Source organism: Mustela erminea, chromosome 9, assembly GCF_009829155.1.
Source record: "Mustela erminea isolate mMusErm1 chromosome 9, mMusErm1.Pri, whole genome shotgun sequence".
Classification (NCBI taxonomy): Eukaryota; Metazoa; Chordata; class Mammalia; order Carnivora; family Mustelidae; genus Mustela; species Mustela erminea.
In genome coordinates, this window is record NC_045622.1 from 110,146,988 (window position 1) to 110,161,425 (window position 14,438).

At 50.8% G+C, this 14,438-nt stretch overlaps 1 long non-coding RNA gene across 1 annotated transcript; it reads left to right on the plus strand.

Annotated features, from left to right (window-relative positions):
• The first annotated feature begins 7,193 nt into the window (after positions 1 to 7,193).
• On the plus strand, positions 7,194 to 12,858 carry LOC116599521. The gene is made up of 4 exons (XR_004289396.1): positions 7,194 to 7,301; positions 8,443 to 8,537; positions 10,186 to 10,389; positions 12,679 to 12,858. It is a non-coding gene; the product is annotated as an uncharacterized LOC116599521 (long non-coding RNA).
• The last annotated feature ends 1,580 nt before the right edge of the window (positions 12,859 to 14,438 follow it).

The following is a 14,438-nucleotide window of genomic DNA, read 5'->3' on the forward strand; positions in this document are numbered from 1 at the left end:
ACCCTGAGATCATGACCCGAGACAGTCAACTCACTGAGCCACTCAGGTGCCCCAGAAATCCATGTTTCAATGTCTGTATCAGTATTCCATTAATTTTCATTGCTGAGTGGTATTCCAGTGTGTAGCTGGACCATAGTCTGTTTTTCCAATGATCAAAGGACTTTTGGGTTGTTTCCAATTTGGGGCAATTTTGAAGAAAGCTACAAAAACTACAAACACATACAGATGTTTGTGTGAACATAAGTGTTCATTTTCTTGGGTAAATACCTAGGAGTGGGATTTTGGGGTTCTATGGTAAGCATAATTTTTTAAAAAGATTTTATTTATTTATTTCACAAACTGAGATCACAAGTAGGCAGAGAGGCAGGCAGAGAGAGGGAGGGGGAAATAGGCTCCCTGCTGAGCAGAGAGCCCAATGTGGGGCTCGATCCCAAGGTCCTGGGATCATGACCTGAGCCAAAGGCAGAGGTTTAACCTACTGAACCAACCAGGTGCCCCAATAAGTATAATTTTATAAGAAATGTATCAAACTGTTTTCCAAAGTGTCACACCAATGTATGAGAAATCTAATTCCTGTGCATCCTCAAAACACTTGGTATTGTCAATTTTTTTTCAAAATACATAAATAATTTATCGTTGTCTTGGTATTCTAGGAGATAAGAGGTATTTCAATAGTATGATTCCCCTGACGACTGATGATGTTGAATGTATTTTCATGTGTTTACATGCCAGCCCTTTATCTTCTTTGGTGCCATGTTTATTCAAATATTTGGCTCAGTTTTTTGTGTGTAGTTTTAATTTTCTTATTATTCAGTTCTGAGAGTTCTTTAAATATTTTGGATACACGTTCTTTGTCAGATACGTGGTTTGCAAGTATTTTCTCCTCGTCTGTGGCTTGTCTTCTCATTTTTTAAAGGCATGTCTTTCAACGAGCTGAAGGTTTTAGCTTTTATAAAACCCAACTTATCAATTTCTCCTTTTATAGGTTTTCTATATAAATCTTTTTATTGACTGTGCTTTTAGTGCCATATCAAAGAAATCTTTGCCTAACCCAAGGTTGCAAAGATTTAGCTCCTCTGTTTTCTTCTAGAAATTTTACAGATTTAGATTTTACATTTTGGTCTATGATTCATTTTGAGCTTCTTACGTTTTTGTGTTTATAATTTTCATAAAATTTGGAAATTTGTCAGCTATTATTTCTCCAAATATTTTGACTGTCTTTCCTTGCCTTTCTGTTTAGGAGTCCATCAGCATGAATCTTAGACCTCGTGATGTGGTCCTGCAGGTAACGAGTTGCCATTTATTTATTTATTTTAGTATCTTTCCTTTCTGTATTTTAGTTTGGATGGCTTTAACATTCCTGTATCTTTGCGTTTTCTGATCTAGGTTTTTAATTTGCTGAGTCTGTGCAGTGAATTTTTCATTTCACATGTTGTATTTGTCATTTCTAGAAGTCTCATTTGAGTGTGTATCTTCCGTTTCTATGTTTGCATTTTCCTTTCATTTCTTGAGCATATTTATAATACCTGTTTTAAAGTCATTGTATATTAATCACATCATCTCTAGCATATCTGAGTCTGTTTCTTCGAACTAATTTCTCTCCTGGTTATGGGTCTCATTTTGGTGCCTGTTGGCATATCTGGTAATTTTTGATCATATGCTGGGCATTATGTATGTCACAGTGTTCTGAGTTTGGATGCAGTTGTCTTTTACAGGGCATCGACATTTGTTTTGGCAGGCATCAAAGTTCCTTGTGGATCAGTTTAATCCTTTTGAAGCTTGTTTTCAAGCTCTGTTCTTGAGTAGCCTATAGTGTATGACTAGTTTATCTCTATGACTATGGCGTGTCATTCTGCATTTCCCCTGAATGGCCTAGGTATTCAGCAAGATATTTCCACTCTAGCTTATAGGAACTTACATGTGTCTCAGGTGAGCACTGGGAATTGTTCAGTTCATGGCCCTCCACTGGTGCTTTGCCCACCCTTGTGCAGTTTCTCCTCACATATGTGAAACTGGTCTTCAGCTAAATACTCAAGGGGACACTGGGAATGTTTCTGGAATTCTTTCTGTGTTAGTTTTTTCCTCTTTATACTCTGCCTCACAATTTCCAGTTGTCCCAACCTCCCAAAGTCCCTATCTGAGTTTTCTCAACTCAGAGAGGTCACTAAACACCCTTTCCCTGCATGGTTGGGACATCATCCCCATGAAGAACACCAAGGTGACCCTAGGGCTAAGCTTTGTTTTCTCCTTCTCTAGGGAATAATGGTCTTGAGTGGCTTATTGCCGAATACCTGAAACAGCTGTTTCATATATTTTGTTTAGTTTTCTAGATTTTTAAAAATAATTTTTAAGATTTTATTTATTTGAGAAAGAGCACAAGCAGGGAAGAGGGAGAGAGGGAGAGGGAGAAGCAGACTCCCCATTGAGCGGGGGGCCCAATCCCAGGACCATGGGATCATGACCCAAGCTGAAGGCAGACGCTTAACTGACTGAGCCACCAAGGGCCTCTCTAGTTTTGTTTTTAATGAAAGAGAATTAATACCCATACCAATTATGGAGCAGGATGGAAATTCTACCTTTATGTTTCTCTACCTGAGAAATGGGGATGAAAATACCTATCTCCTAGGGCTGCTATGAGTGCACAGGGAGACACATAGGTGTGTTGGACCCAATCTATATACCTTTTCAAGTTCCTTCTATTGTTTTTTTTTTTTTTTTAATCTCTTGGTTTGACATTTATCCTTGTTGGGTCATGGCTTTGCTTTCAGACTTGGACGAAAAACATTCCACAGGGCATGGGGTCTAACTTCCTGAGCATTTTCTCTTGAGATGAAACAACCTTTGGGGCAAATCTCGACCCAAAGGACAAGGGACATGTAATGGGCCAGGATGTCACATCCTCCCATCTCTCTCCTTTTTGTGGGCTCCTTTAAGGTGTGATGGTGTAGAAACCCTTCCAAAGGATTCCCCCCCACACCCCGGTCTCTTGAAAGTCTACTGTAGAGCCGCAGCTGGTGTGGTAATACACAGCATCTCCTTCTTCACATATTCCTTTACCTCTCTCCCATGGACATTGAAGGGTCAATGTCTTAATCTTTCACCAGGCTCTGATTTCTAGAGGACCTTATGTCGGGGGGTAGGTGAAGGGCGTAGTGTAGGGCCTGCACTTCTGTGCATCTTGAGTAAATTGTAGCTTCTGTTTCTAAGAAATGCATCTGCTGAAGCACTTCTAGGGCTGTATTCTAGCCGGTAGTGCATGTCTGTCTCCCTTTGCTGGATGTAAGCTCCTTGGCACGAGATAGGGCACACACGTTGCTCAGGGTCAGGCATGTAGCTGTGTTTGCTGACTGTCATTGACCACATTCTATTGACTGATCTGAAATTGAACACAACAATTGCTATTAATGTTTTTTTTTCCCCCTGAAGCTTGTATTTAAGTAATAATGGGCAGTGGCTCTCCACGCACAAAACATCCAAGGAAGTCAAACTTCGAAATGTGACACTCAAGGGATTGGCTTCTGCTTTAACAACACATTGTGGAAATGACTGAATTGGGAAGATGCAGTGAGCACTCTTGTGCGGTTCAGGGACAGGTCAGGGAGCCTCTTCCCAGCCAAGTCCCAGATAAGCAGAAGGGGCACTGAGAAGGACCCCAACCCATTTATTTTACTGAAAAGAAGACTGAGGGTCAAGGTGGAACACAGTGGGCTTGGGCTCACACCTCTGGATTCCTAACTCCAGTTGTTCCTCTCACACCACAGCTCTGTGCTTAGAAATATGAAATTCAATAATAAAAAAAAAGATTTTATTTGTTTATTTATTTATTTGAGGGGGGAGGGGGGCAGAGGGAGAGGGCAAGGGAATCTTGAGCAGACCCCATGCTGAGCATGGAACCCAATGCAGGGCTTGATCTCAAGACATTGAGATCTTGACCTGAGCTAAAGCCAAGAGTAAGATGCTTAACCGACTGAGCCACCCAAACACCCAAAGTTCAGTTTTTCAAATAGGTCTGTGATTGAAAAACAAAATCCTAATATTTCTGTTTCTGGCCCTTGACTCTGCATTTGGTCCCATGTACCCAGCAGCCGGTGGCAGCCCTTAGATCTAAGTCCCCAGGTTACATTAGGATTCATGTTTCGTGTTGAACATTCTGTGGGTGCAGAAAAGTGTACGATGTCTGCATCCACCATTATAACACCACACACTCGCTCACTGCCATATAAAAACCCCGAGTCCACCTGTTTCTCTCTCTCTCCAGAGCCTCTGGCAACCCCTGACCTTCTCATGGTTGCCATAGTTTTGACTTTTCCAGAACATCATACAAGTTGGATTGTACAGAAGGTGGCCTTTTCAGATTGCCTCCTTCCACTTAGCAAAATGCATTTAAGGTCTCTCTGTGTCTCTTTGTGGCTCGCCAGCTCACTTCTTTTTTTTTCCCCCCCCTTAAAAAAAAAAAAAGGAATGCATTTATTTGTTGACTGTAATATGTTCACAGGGTTCAAAATTCTAAGGGTACCAAAGTTACCGTCCTACTCCTAACCCCCAGCCATCAGGTTTCCTTCTCTGGAGGCTACTTCTCTGAAGGCTTTCTTCAAAGAACACCTTCCAGAAGACTCTACATATAGAAGCATATTTCTTCTCTTCTCTCTTTTTTATTGTGTTAAAATATACGTCCCATAAAATCTCCCATCTCAGTCATTTTTTAGTGTGCCGTTCAGCAGCACTAAGCATGTTCACACTGTTGTGCAACCCTTCCCACCATCCCTAGCCAGAACCTTTGCATCTTCCCAAACCCTAACTCCGCCCGGTAAACACTAGACACCCCCCCCTTCCTCCCCTCCCCCAGCCCCTGGGGTAACCCAGGGAGCTACCCTCCCACTTTCTGTCTTTATGATTCTGACTCTAAGTAGCTATCTCATTTCATTATATCCCTAAATAATATGGAATCCTTTCAGAGAGTCCCCAGGTGACTTGACCTGGGGGTTGGGTGAGGCCTGGGATCTCAGGCGGGTGCGCCTCCAGAACGGTGGGGCTGGAAGCATGTCCTTGACCAGGTGACATGCCACTGGATTCCCCTTTTCTTTCCTTCATATTTTGATGCAGCCACCCTTGGTTTCCTTATTTCCTGGCCTCGGATGCCCTTCTCTGCCCACCACTGCGATACACTGCATCCGTCCTGGGATCGCGGGCCTCGTGGCTGTGTGCGCCCGCGTGTGCCCCCTGCCCGGTGCGTGTCCGTCGAGCTGTTGCGCGGGTTCCTGCGGGCTCCGCGCGGCTCCCGTTCGTAGCCTCTGCACGTTGGGGGACGCACAGTCCAGTCGCGCCGTGCTTTCTCTGGCTCCCGTGTGGGGTCCCGTGCGGGTGGCTTGGGCCTCCGAGGGGCCGCGGGACGCGGGGTCTGCATCTGCCTGCGGGGAGTGCGCTCGCCTGAATTCTTGGTGCGGCCTCTAGACAGACCGACTGTGCACCGGCATTCCTCCCAAGGAAGCACCTCTGCCCCTCGGAGAAGGTGCGGGAGCTTCCCAGACACCGAAGGGGCCCTGCTGGGTAAATTAGTTCTTTATTATTCCGTTCCCCGGGCTCTGGCATTGGCGGAGCACCCCGCACGCAGACGCCCGCCCGCCCTGGGTCGCCCAGACGCCGCAGACGCAGGGCCGCAGGTGGTCCCCGCACCCGGGACGCAGAGGATAAGCTCCGAAAGGCGGACGCCAGCCCAGCCCCGTCTGCTGGGCAGCGCAGAGGCTCGGGCTGGCACGCGCGTGGTTCTCCGGCATCTGAGGGTCTGGTTGCCGAGGACACGCAGGTTCCCGGCCATCTGCGCGGGCGTGCTGTTTCCGTCTCTGTGGGGCATGGTTTAACCTCCACACCCCCCGCCCTCGGCCCAGGGCTGGAAGCCCCATCTGCAGTGACGATTTCGAGATGGAGTCATTCAAAACCCAAAGTGGACAGATACTTGGGGTAACCGGGGCACAAGATGAGCTTTGACCCCCAGATGTGGGGCTGGGGGGGCATGACTGCCCTGAGACCACCCCAGGCACCGCGGGTCTCTTTACCACCACAGACCACCACGGACTGTGTGCTGGAGGTGACTCCTTCATCAGGCCCCCAGCGCCCCTCTTGTTTCTTCCCTGTCTCTCTCCGGCCCTGCCCCCCACCCCCCAAGCCCACCGCCCCTCCTGGAGGCAGAAGAAGCAGTGTTTGAACCCATCGCACCTCTTGCCAGTCACCCCGCCCCTCTCACCTGGCTTCCTCCTCAGTAAATGGGCCGGGGGTGGGCGGGGTGGTGGTGGGGGGCGGTGATCCTGCTTCCCCATGTTGAGAGGTTGGGAAGGGAGGTCAAGACTGTGCATGGGTGTTTGGGACATGCCTGGCCTGGAGAGACACTTAGGAAGGGAAGCCTGTTACCCTCCCACTCCAGGTGCTTTGTTTCTGAACGAACAAGCAGTCGCCCGGTGTGGGCATTAGGGCACAGCACTGGGTACCACCTGGTGCCTCCCCCAGGTTGGTGGCCACAGTCACGGGCTGGGGTGCCCTATCCCGGGGTTCACACCCTAGGTTTCCCCTTACCAGCTGCTGGCCTCAGCGTCCCCAGCTACTCACGGGGTGCTGGGAAGTTAAATGAGTGAAAGGTCTTAGGATGCACAGCTCAGGGCCTGGCAGATGCATCTCAGAGTTCGTTCTTATCTAACCATGTTCTGCACCGCAGTAGTGGGGGGGCCTGAGATGCAGAACTGGGCCGGATGATGGGGATTTCGTTCCTACTGGGCCCAAGGTTAGCGTGGCTGAGAAACGGCCCAGCAAGGGAGCTGATCTGTGCAGGCTTCCTCCTGGGAGTGAGTGGTCCGGAAGGCCAGGGCAGGAAGATGCTCCGGGTGTCTGGTCTCGCAGGGGCCAGCCCCGCCGCCCGCCCGCCCGCCGCTCTCTTGGTCTGGGTTCCCGGTGTGTCCTGCTGCAGCCTTCCCAGGGGAGTGGGCCAGGAAACCAGAGCTGCGGGCAGGAGGCTCGGACTGTTTCATCCACCTCGGGATGGCAGGGCAGTACAGGTGAGGCCATTGTTCCTGCGCACAGGTGGGGATAATGCATCCTGACAGCCCCAAGGATGGGCCCCTGGCAGCCCCGCCGGCCTGGCCCGAGCCCCAGGCTGGCCCTGGTGGGCACCCGCGTTCCAGAACGTCCTGTGAGTGCTCCCCACGGCCCAGCCTCTTCATCTTCTTCCAGCGCCTGAGGCTCGGACACACCTGGGAGCAGCGTGGCCCATTCACTAAGCGCTTTGGCGAAGGTCACCATCAGCCAGGGACAGAGTGAGTATTGTCAAGGGCGCCAGCCCAGCCTTTGTGCCCTCCAGGCTGCCCCTGACCACAGGAATTCCTCGTGCTCACCCTCATTCACACCGGGAGGGCGCCCACGGCCGCGGGGGCAGCCTCCCGCCCCCCCTCCCTGTGATGATGCCTTTGGGCTGGAGGCTGAAGTCTTAGCCAAACGAGCCTCACCCACCTTTCTCCAAAACCTAATTGCCACGCTGTGTCTGTGATGGGCACAGGCCCAGGGCCAGGCCTGCCAAGAATCTCCCCGTGTGAATAGCTCGCAGGACATCTCCTGTGGGAACCAGGAGTCACACAGGGCCTGGCGTCTGTCCCCAGCCTGTCTTGTGACATTAGGCAGATCAAAGCCCCATTGTAAAAAGTCATGTTCGCTCTGTTTGTCCGCCTGGAGCCCATGTCCTGGGACGGCCCTTCCCTCTTCTTGGATTCGGGGAGGGAGCTGACCACCGAGCCATGGGCCCGCACGTTACCTCTGGAAGGAGCCCCACCGAAAGTGAAATCGTCTCTCCTGGGTCTGAGGCCGCGGCACACCCTGAGAAAGAATGAGACAGCGTGGGGCAGCCCAGCTCCCCAGTGTCTCCAGGGGAGCAAGCTCCAACTTGGCTCTACAAGTAGCAGCTGAAAGGCAGAGAAAACCTTACGGACGCTGAAATCACCAGGGTGTCCTGAGCCAGCGATGAGGGAAGGGCCGCTGGAAGGGGCCGGGGGTGGCGGCCTCAGCCCAGCAGCCCTGGGAGGGCAGGCAGAGAGGAAAGCAGGCTCGGACAAGCCTGAGCAGCAAGTGGTAGGAAGGCATGAGGTCCTCCCAAGGGGCAGCTTCCCTTGCTCCCACGTCCCACGGCTGGGTATTCAGCAAGGGGGAGCACGTCAATGACCCACGGGGGTGTGCATGAGCTAGGAGGCCCTTGACACATCCTACGGCCCGCAGATCTGTTGGTGTCGGCTGGCTGGAACACAAGCTGAGTGCCGGGACAATGCATAGGTCTCGGTCAGGTGTGTGTGCGTCCCGTCTGTGTCTTTGGTGTTTTAGTCAGGGTACACTAAGTTTTGCTGCAGTAACAAGTTCATCTCCCAGTCGCAATGGCTTAGCACCGCAAAACTTCATTTCCCTCTCACACAGAGCTCAGACCGAAGGGCCGGCTTCCCAGGGCAGCTGTCCAGCACGTGGTGACCCGAGACCCAGGCCATCTTCGTCTCTTGGTTCTGCTGGAGGAGGTGTGTAGGGGGCTTCTTGCCACCATGGCTGGAAGCAACACATCACTTTTACTCACTTCTCACTGTCCATAACTTCTCGTGTGTTCTCTTTCTTCCCTTTCCTGGGCAGTGCAGTGAGTGCCCTAGATGGGGGACCGGGAGATGGGATCCGGTGTGTGTCTACAATGGTGTCTATCACACGGCAAGATCCTCCCCTCTGTTTTAGAAGCCAAGGAGGTGGTTCCTGGACAGGGAGGTGATGTGAACCAGGCCAACAGAGGGAGTCAGCAGGGGTCACAGTGGATCCAGCCTAATTCCCGTGCTGGTGTTTTTTGGTGGGACACCGTACCACATTACCTAGATTCCTTTCTCCATCCACTTCTCGTCTGGTGTGTGAATTCTGTTGCCCCAGATGTCCCTTCTCTTCCTGGGAAGCCCCATGCAGGGACCATTCCGCTGCTGGGTGCTCCCCTCAGAAGCACATGTCCTCTGGTCTGGGGCCTGGGACTCACCGGCGGTGCTGTGCGCATCGATGAGGGCACACCATAGTGGACTTCTGGTCTGGACCTCAGGTGGCTAGAATGAGCAGAGAATATGCCACCATTGCTCGTGTGTGGCACCCCAGGGGCAGGGATGGGTGTGCTGCCCGAAAGGTGCTGCTCAGCAGAATGGGGCTTTGGACAGGTGTGATATTGTGATTTATAATAAGAGATGTGGATTTGGTCTTTGTCCCCTTTCCTGGCACAAATCTCTTAAAACCCTTGGAATTCCCGTGATGAGAGCTTAAAAGGTGTCTTTTGCTATGTTAATGAGGCAACTTTTGGAAAGCACCTCAGGAGCAAGGCTGGTTGCCAAGGGAGCCAGCCCAGTGGTTAGAGGACGGGAGGTTTCAGTAACACCTCCCGAGAGGTGCTGGAGGTTGAATCACCTGCCGTTGGCCAGTAATGAGTTAATCGATGAAGCCTCCGTGAAACCCAAAAGCCTGGGTTTGGAGAGCTTCTGGGTTGGTGGAGACCTGAGGGGAGTAGAAGTGCACCGGAGCTCCACGCCCCTTCCCCCACACCTTGCCTATGCGTCTCTTCCATCCGGCTGGTCCCGATTATGCTCTTTTATAACAAAACAGTGTTCTAGTAAGTGAAGTGTTTCTCTGAGATGTGTGACTAAGGTAAAATCAGATCATTAGGCGGGGCCCTAATCTCATCTGACAGGTGTCCTTACCTGTAAGGAGAGATCAGGACACACACAGAGAGGGTGGACGGCCTGCGCACGCCAAAGAGAGAGGCCTTGGGAGGAACCAGCCCTGCCCCTGCCTGGCTCTTGGACTTCCAGCCTCCAGGAACTGAGGACAAGAAACCCTGTGCTTTAAGCTGCCCTCTCTGTGGGACCTTGTGCAGCAGGTCTTGCTGACTCTACAGATACGTGGGTGCAAAGCTGTGGTCTGTGAGAAGATCCCACCCAGGGTGGTGGGGCACAGTGGAGAGTAGGAGGGACCCTGGGAGACCAAGGCCTGGTACCCCAGGATGCTGATGAGTGCCAGAACAGCGTGTGTGCCACGGGCTCCATGGGGGAGCGGGTCTAGTCCTGGGCCAGGTCACAGCAAGGTCAAAGCCACGCCGAAGTGCTGTTTCAAGAACTGGCAGTGACTTTGGATGTGCATGGCTCTTTGCAGATCTGTGCGGTACCTCTCATGGGCTTCCCAAGTGCTGCTTTGGTGCCAGCTTCCCTGTTGAGTGCGGAGGACCCCGACAGAAATAGCAGTGATGGCCTCTTCGACTCACGTGCTGCAGGCCTTGCAGCCATGGAAAGGAGCACCTCCTCATCACCTCTGGCCCTCACACTGCTGGGATCCCCTCACTCTACCTGACACAGCCTGGTGAGGCCTGGGAAGCCTGGGCTCATACAGCTGTTGGGCCCGCACCTGGGATTCGAACCCGGGTCTATGGGACCTTGGAGCAGAAGCCCCTGGCCATTCAAGTCTTGGCCTTGCTGCATGTGGGCATCTACCAAAGGGTGGTTCTTGGCCACTTTTTTTTTTTTTTTAAAGATTTTATTTATTTGACAGAGAGAAATTACAAGTACACTGAGAGGCAGGCAGAGAGAGAGAGAAGGAAGCAGGCTCCCTGCTGAGCAAGAGCCCGATGCGGGACTCGATCCCAGGACCCTGAGATCATGACCTGAGCCGAAGGCAGCAGCTTAACCCACTGAGCCACCCAGGTGCCCTCTTGGCCACTTTTGAAAGACGCTGGCACTGATGGCAGCTCCAGATTGGACCCCAAACCTCCCACCTGGTACACCAGCCCCCAGGGTTGGGGTCTGGGCCCAGGGTTGTACTTGAGCTCAAGGGCACCAGAACCCCGATGCAGGGAGAGAATGTGGAGTTAGGGACATGGGGTGTTCAGGACTGCCCCTCTGCTGGACACAAAGGCTATGGCTTGTCTTGTAGCTCTGGGAACAAAAGGGCTGTGTCTGGGTCCATGGGAACAGCTCTGGCCCTCTGTTTGTGTTGATCAGAGACCCCAATGTCAATGGCAACTCAAGCTCAAAGGCAATCCAAGTACTGCATTCTGCAGCCATAGCCACCCTTTCCTCTTGGGGGTCCCTGTTTCCCCAGACCAGGCTCTTAAGTGGCCGCTGGGAGGAATCTGAGGGATGGAGTCCCGTTCCTGGGGCCCCTGCAGACACTGAGGAGGAGAAGGAGCTCTCAGGGCTCCCAGAGGAGAATAAGGCCCCCCGTCCAGGATTACCCACACTGTCAGCCAGAGAGATGGGCCACAGCCACCTCCTTTGGGCCACAACTTACGTCACTGAGGTCCTGTGCACCTGTCCTGCATGGAACTGAGCTCTATATGGGCCGGCACCTCTCTGGATGAGCTCTGGTCCAGTGAGGACCTGGGCTTCAGAGTCACAGGCAAGCAGCAGGGGAGCCACTCTGAGTTCTACCTGCATGATCTAATGGAGGCCTGGTGTTGGCCTCTGAGCCTCACCCATGCTGTTCCTTTTACCTTCCCTAGGTGGCTCTCATCTTCTCCATGGTGGGAAGAAAGTGCAGGTGTCCTGCATGCCAGCCCTCTGCCCCACAATGTCACGTTTTTGTCCTCCAAGGATTCCTGTGACTGCTCAGGGCCCTTCCTGGGCCAACCAGTTGGACTCACCTTGGGGTCAGCCAGAGGCCCACTACCATGGCCTGTTGGGGAAGGGCAGAGCCTTAGTTTCAGACCTGGGTTGATTTTCTGAGATTTCCTGAGAAGATACTTATTGGGAGAGAAGTTGCAAGAGGTGAGAAATTCACTCAGAAAGTTTGAGGAATTGGATACTTAGAGAAAAAGGCTTTTCTCACAAGGGGCTGTGTCTCCTTGAACCTACACACCTGCAGATTCCTGGCACTCACTGTTTATCTGCCAGAGATTAAAAGCCTGAAAAAGTCAGCTATTAGCATGCAATCCCAGAACTGGCCTGATGTGATTTGCATAGGAACAAAAGCTCCCTCTGATATCCTGGGGCCCAGGAGGTCTTAGTCTCAGAATAGTCCCAACTTCCAAACCCAGTGGGGCTTCCTGCCCAGCCTAGGGCAGCCATTCTCAAGGTGGGGTCACCTGGACATGGGGTAGAAAATGCAGAAATCTCCGGCTCCTCTTTAGACTTGGTGAATCAGAAACTCTGGGGGTAAGTGGAAGAGGTAGTCCATGTTCATGGATTGAGAAACCCAATATTATTTGAAACCCAGTCCAAAGTCCCAGCAAACTGTTTTGTAGGTGTTGAGGACCTGATTCTAAAACCCATGTGGAAAGTCATAGGTAAGAGAGTAGACAATGCAGTTCTGAAAAAGATGAGACTTTGGGGACAAGGTCAACAACTTGTGTTTTAACAAGCCCTCAGGTGAGTCCTGGGCAGTCTGGGGACCACTGGAAAAGCAGAGAAGCTGGGGTGTGGGAGTGGAGGGGACCATATCTGGAGGCTGAAGTATTCAAGGGCTTCCTCCTAGCCTGTCTCACCTGGTGAGTGGGCATCTCCATTCTCCCTCAAATACACCCCAAGGTTGCTTTTGGGGCAGGGGGAGGGAGTGAATCTGATTGGGCCAAGTTGGAGTTTTCTCTAGCACCAAGGATTGGCTGGGGAAAAGGTGAAGTACATTCTACATTAATAAAGCCTGTTTCTATTATAGGTGTTTTAAACCCCACTACAATTCTGGTGTCCTTCACAAGCCCTGCCTGGCCCCTGTTCTGATTCATACTGATATCTTCTAAAGGGCTATGGTCACTTTCTTCCCCCTGGACTTCTGACCTCCTGCTGGCATCATCCACCAATGTTTCTCCCATCCTGGTCACCAGAGTGGACTTCCCTAAAACACCGTGCTTTAAGAGTTTTTATGTGTTCTGTGTACTCAATTTTATTTATTATTTATTTATGTATTTCCTTTAATGGCTTCTGGGTTTCCTGTCTTGTGTAGGAAGACTTTTGCACTGTGAGGTTATAAGGATATTTATCATTATTGTTTCCATATGCTTACAGTTTATAAAGAAAAAACACAAAACCCCTTTACCTTTAACTCATTTGGAAATTATTGTGTACGGTGTGAGTTAGGGATTTATCTCTGTCCATGGTCCCAGCTCTTTATTTTTTTAATTTCTATTTTTAAATTTTTAGAAGGTTTTATTTTTATTATTGACATAGAGAGAGAGTAACAGATGGAATATAAGCAGTGGGAGTGGGAGAGGGAGAAGCAGGCTTCCCGCGGAGCAGGGAGCCCATGCGGGACTCGATTCCAGGGCCCTGGGATCATGACCTGAGCAGAAGGCAGATGCTTAAAGACTGAGCCACCCAGGCGCCCTGTCCCAGCTCTTTTAAACAAAAAACTTTGTCGTTTGTCTGTTTTAATTTCCTACATATACTGGGAGGAACCTCTGAACTCTTTTCCCTGCTAATTAGTTTGTTCCCATGCCAGGAGGACAACCATTTCGTTACCATAGCTTCAGAATAAGTTTTAATATCTGGTCGGTCGCATCCTTTCATGGTCCTCATTTCCTCCTTTTCTTTTCTTCTCTGTTCTTCTCCTCCTCCTCCCCTCCTCCGCTCCCCCTCCCCCTCCTCCTCCTCCTCCCCCTCCGCCCTCCTTCTTCTTCAGATTTATTTATTTATTTTAGAGAGAGAGTATAAGCAGCAGGGCAGATGGAGAGAGAGAGAATCCCAAGCAGAATCCACGATGATCAACAGAGCCCAGTGCCGGGTCTGATCCACAACCCTGAGATCATGACTTGAGCCAAAACCAAGAGTCAGATGTTTAAACCTGCCACCCCCACCGAGGGGACCCTGGTCTCCCTTTCTAAAGCCATCTTGACAATTTTCGAGATTGATTTTTTTCCTCCCCGAACATCAGATTCACATGGTCCAATTCCCTCACCCCCCATAAAAAGAGGATTTGGTTTTATTTTTAAAGAAATGACACAAACCCAAACTTGGAGCTTTGCTGGGATTCTGAAGGGAAGAGAGTAAGTATATCAGTCCCTGAAGATTTGGCCAACTGTGATACTAGATCCCTCTCAGAGAACATCTATCTCCACTTATTCAGCCCTTGATTTAAGTTCTTTAATGGCATTTCATCATTTTGTCCTAGAAATCTTGTACACTTCTGATTAGACCTGTTTCTAAGTATTTCATGGCCAGCTCAGCGAGATTAGGGCATCAGGATGTGGCAGGCCTGGGAGAAACGGAGCAAGGTCTGCCACGTGGTGATAAGGCGTGCATCCAGCAGGTGCTAATTTTGGGGTCGCACTGGCCTTCAGGGGCCACACTGGCCTGTAAGCCCAGCTCCTGGGGGTTTCCAGGGCTGCATTTGGTTTTGATGTTGGACACCTTTGTGCTCAACTGTCATACTACATGTGGGGCATCAGGATCACCTGGAATTTGCCAGGTTGGTGGTGGCCT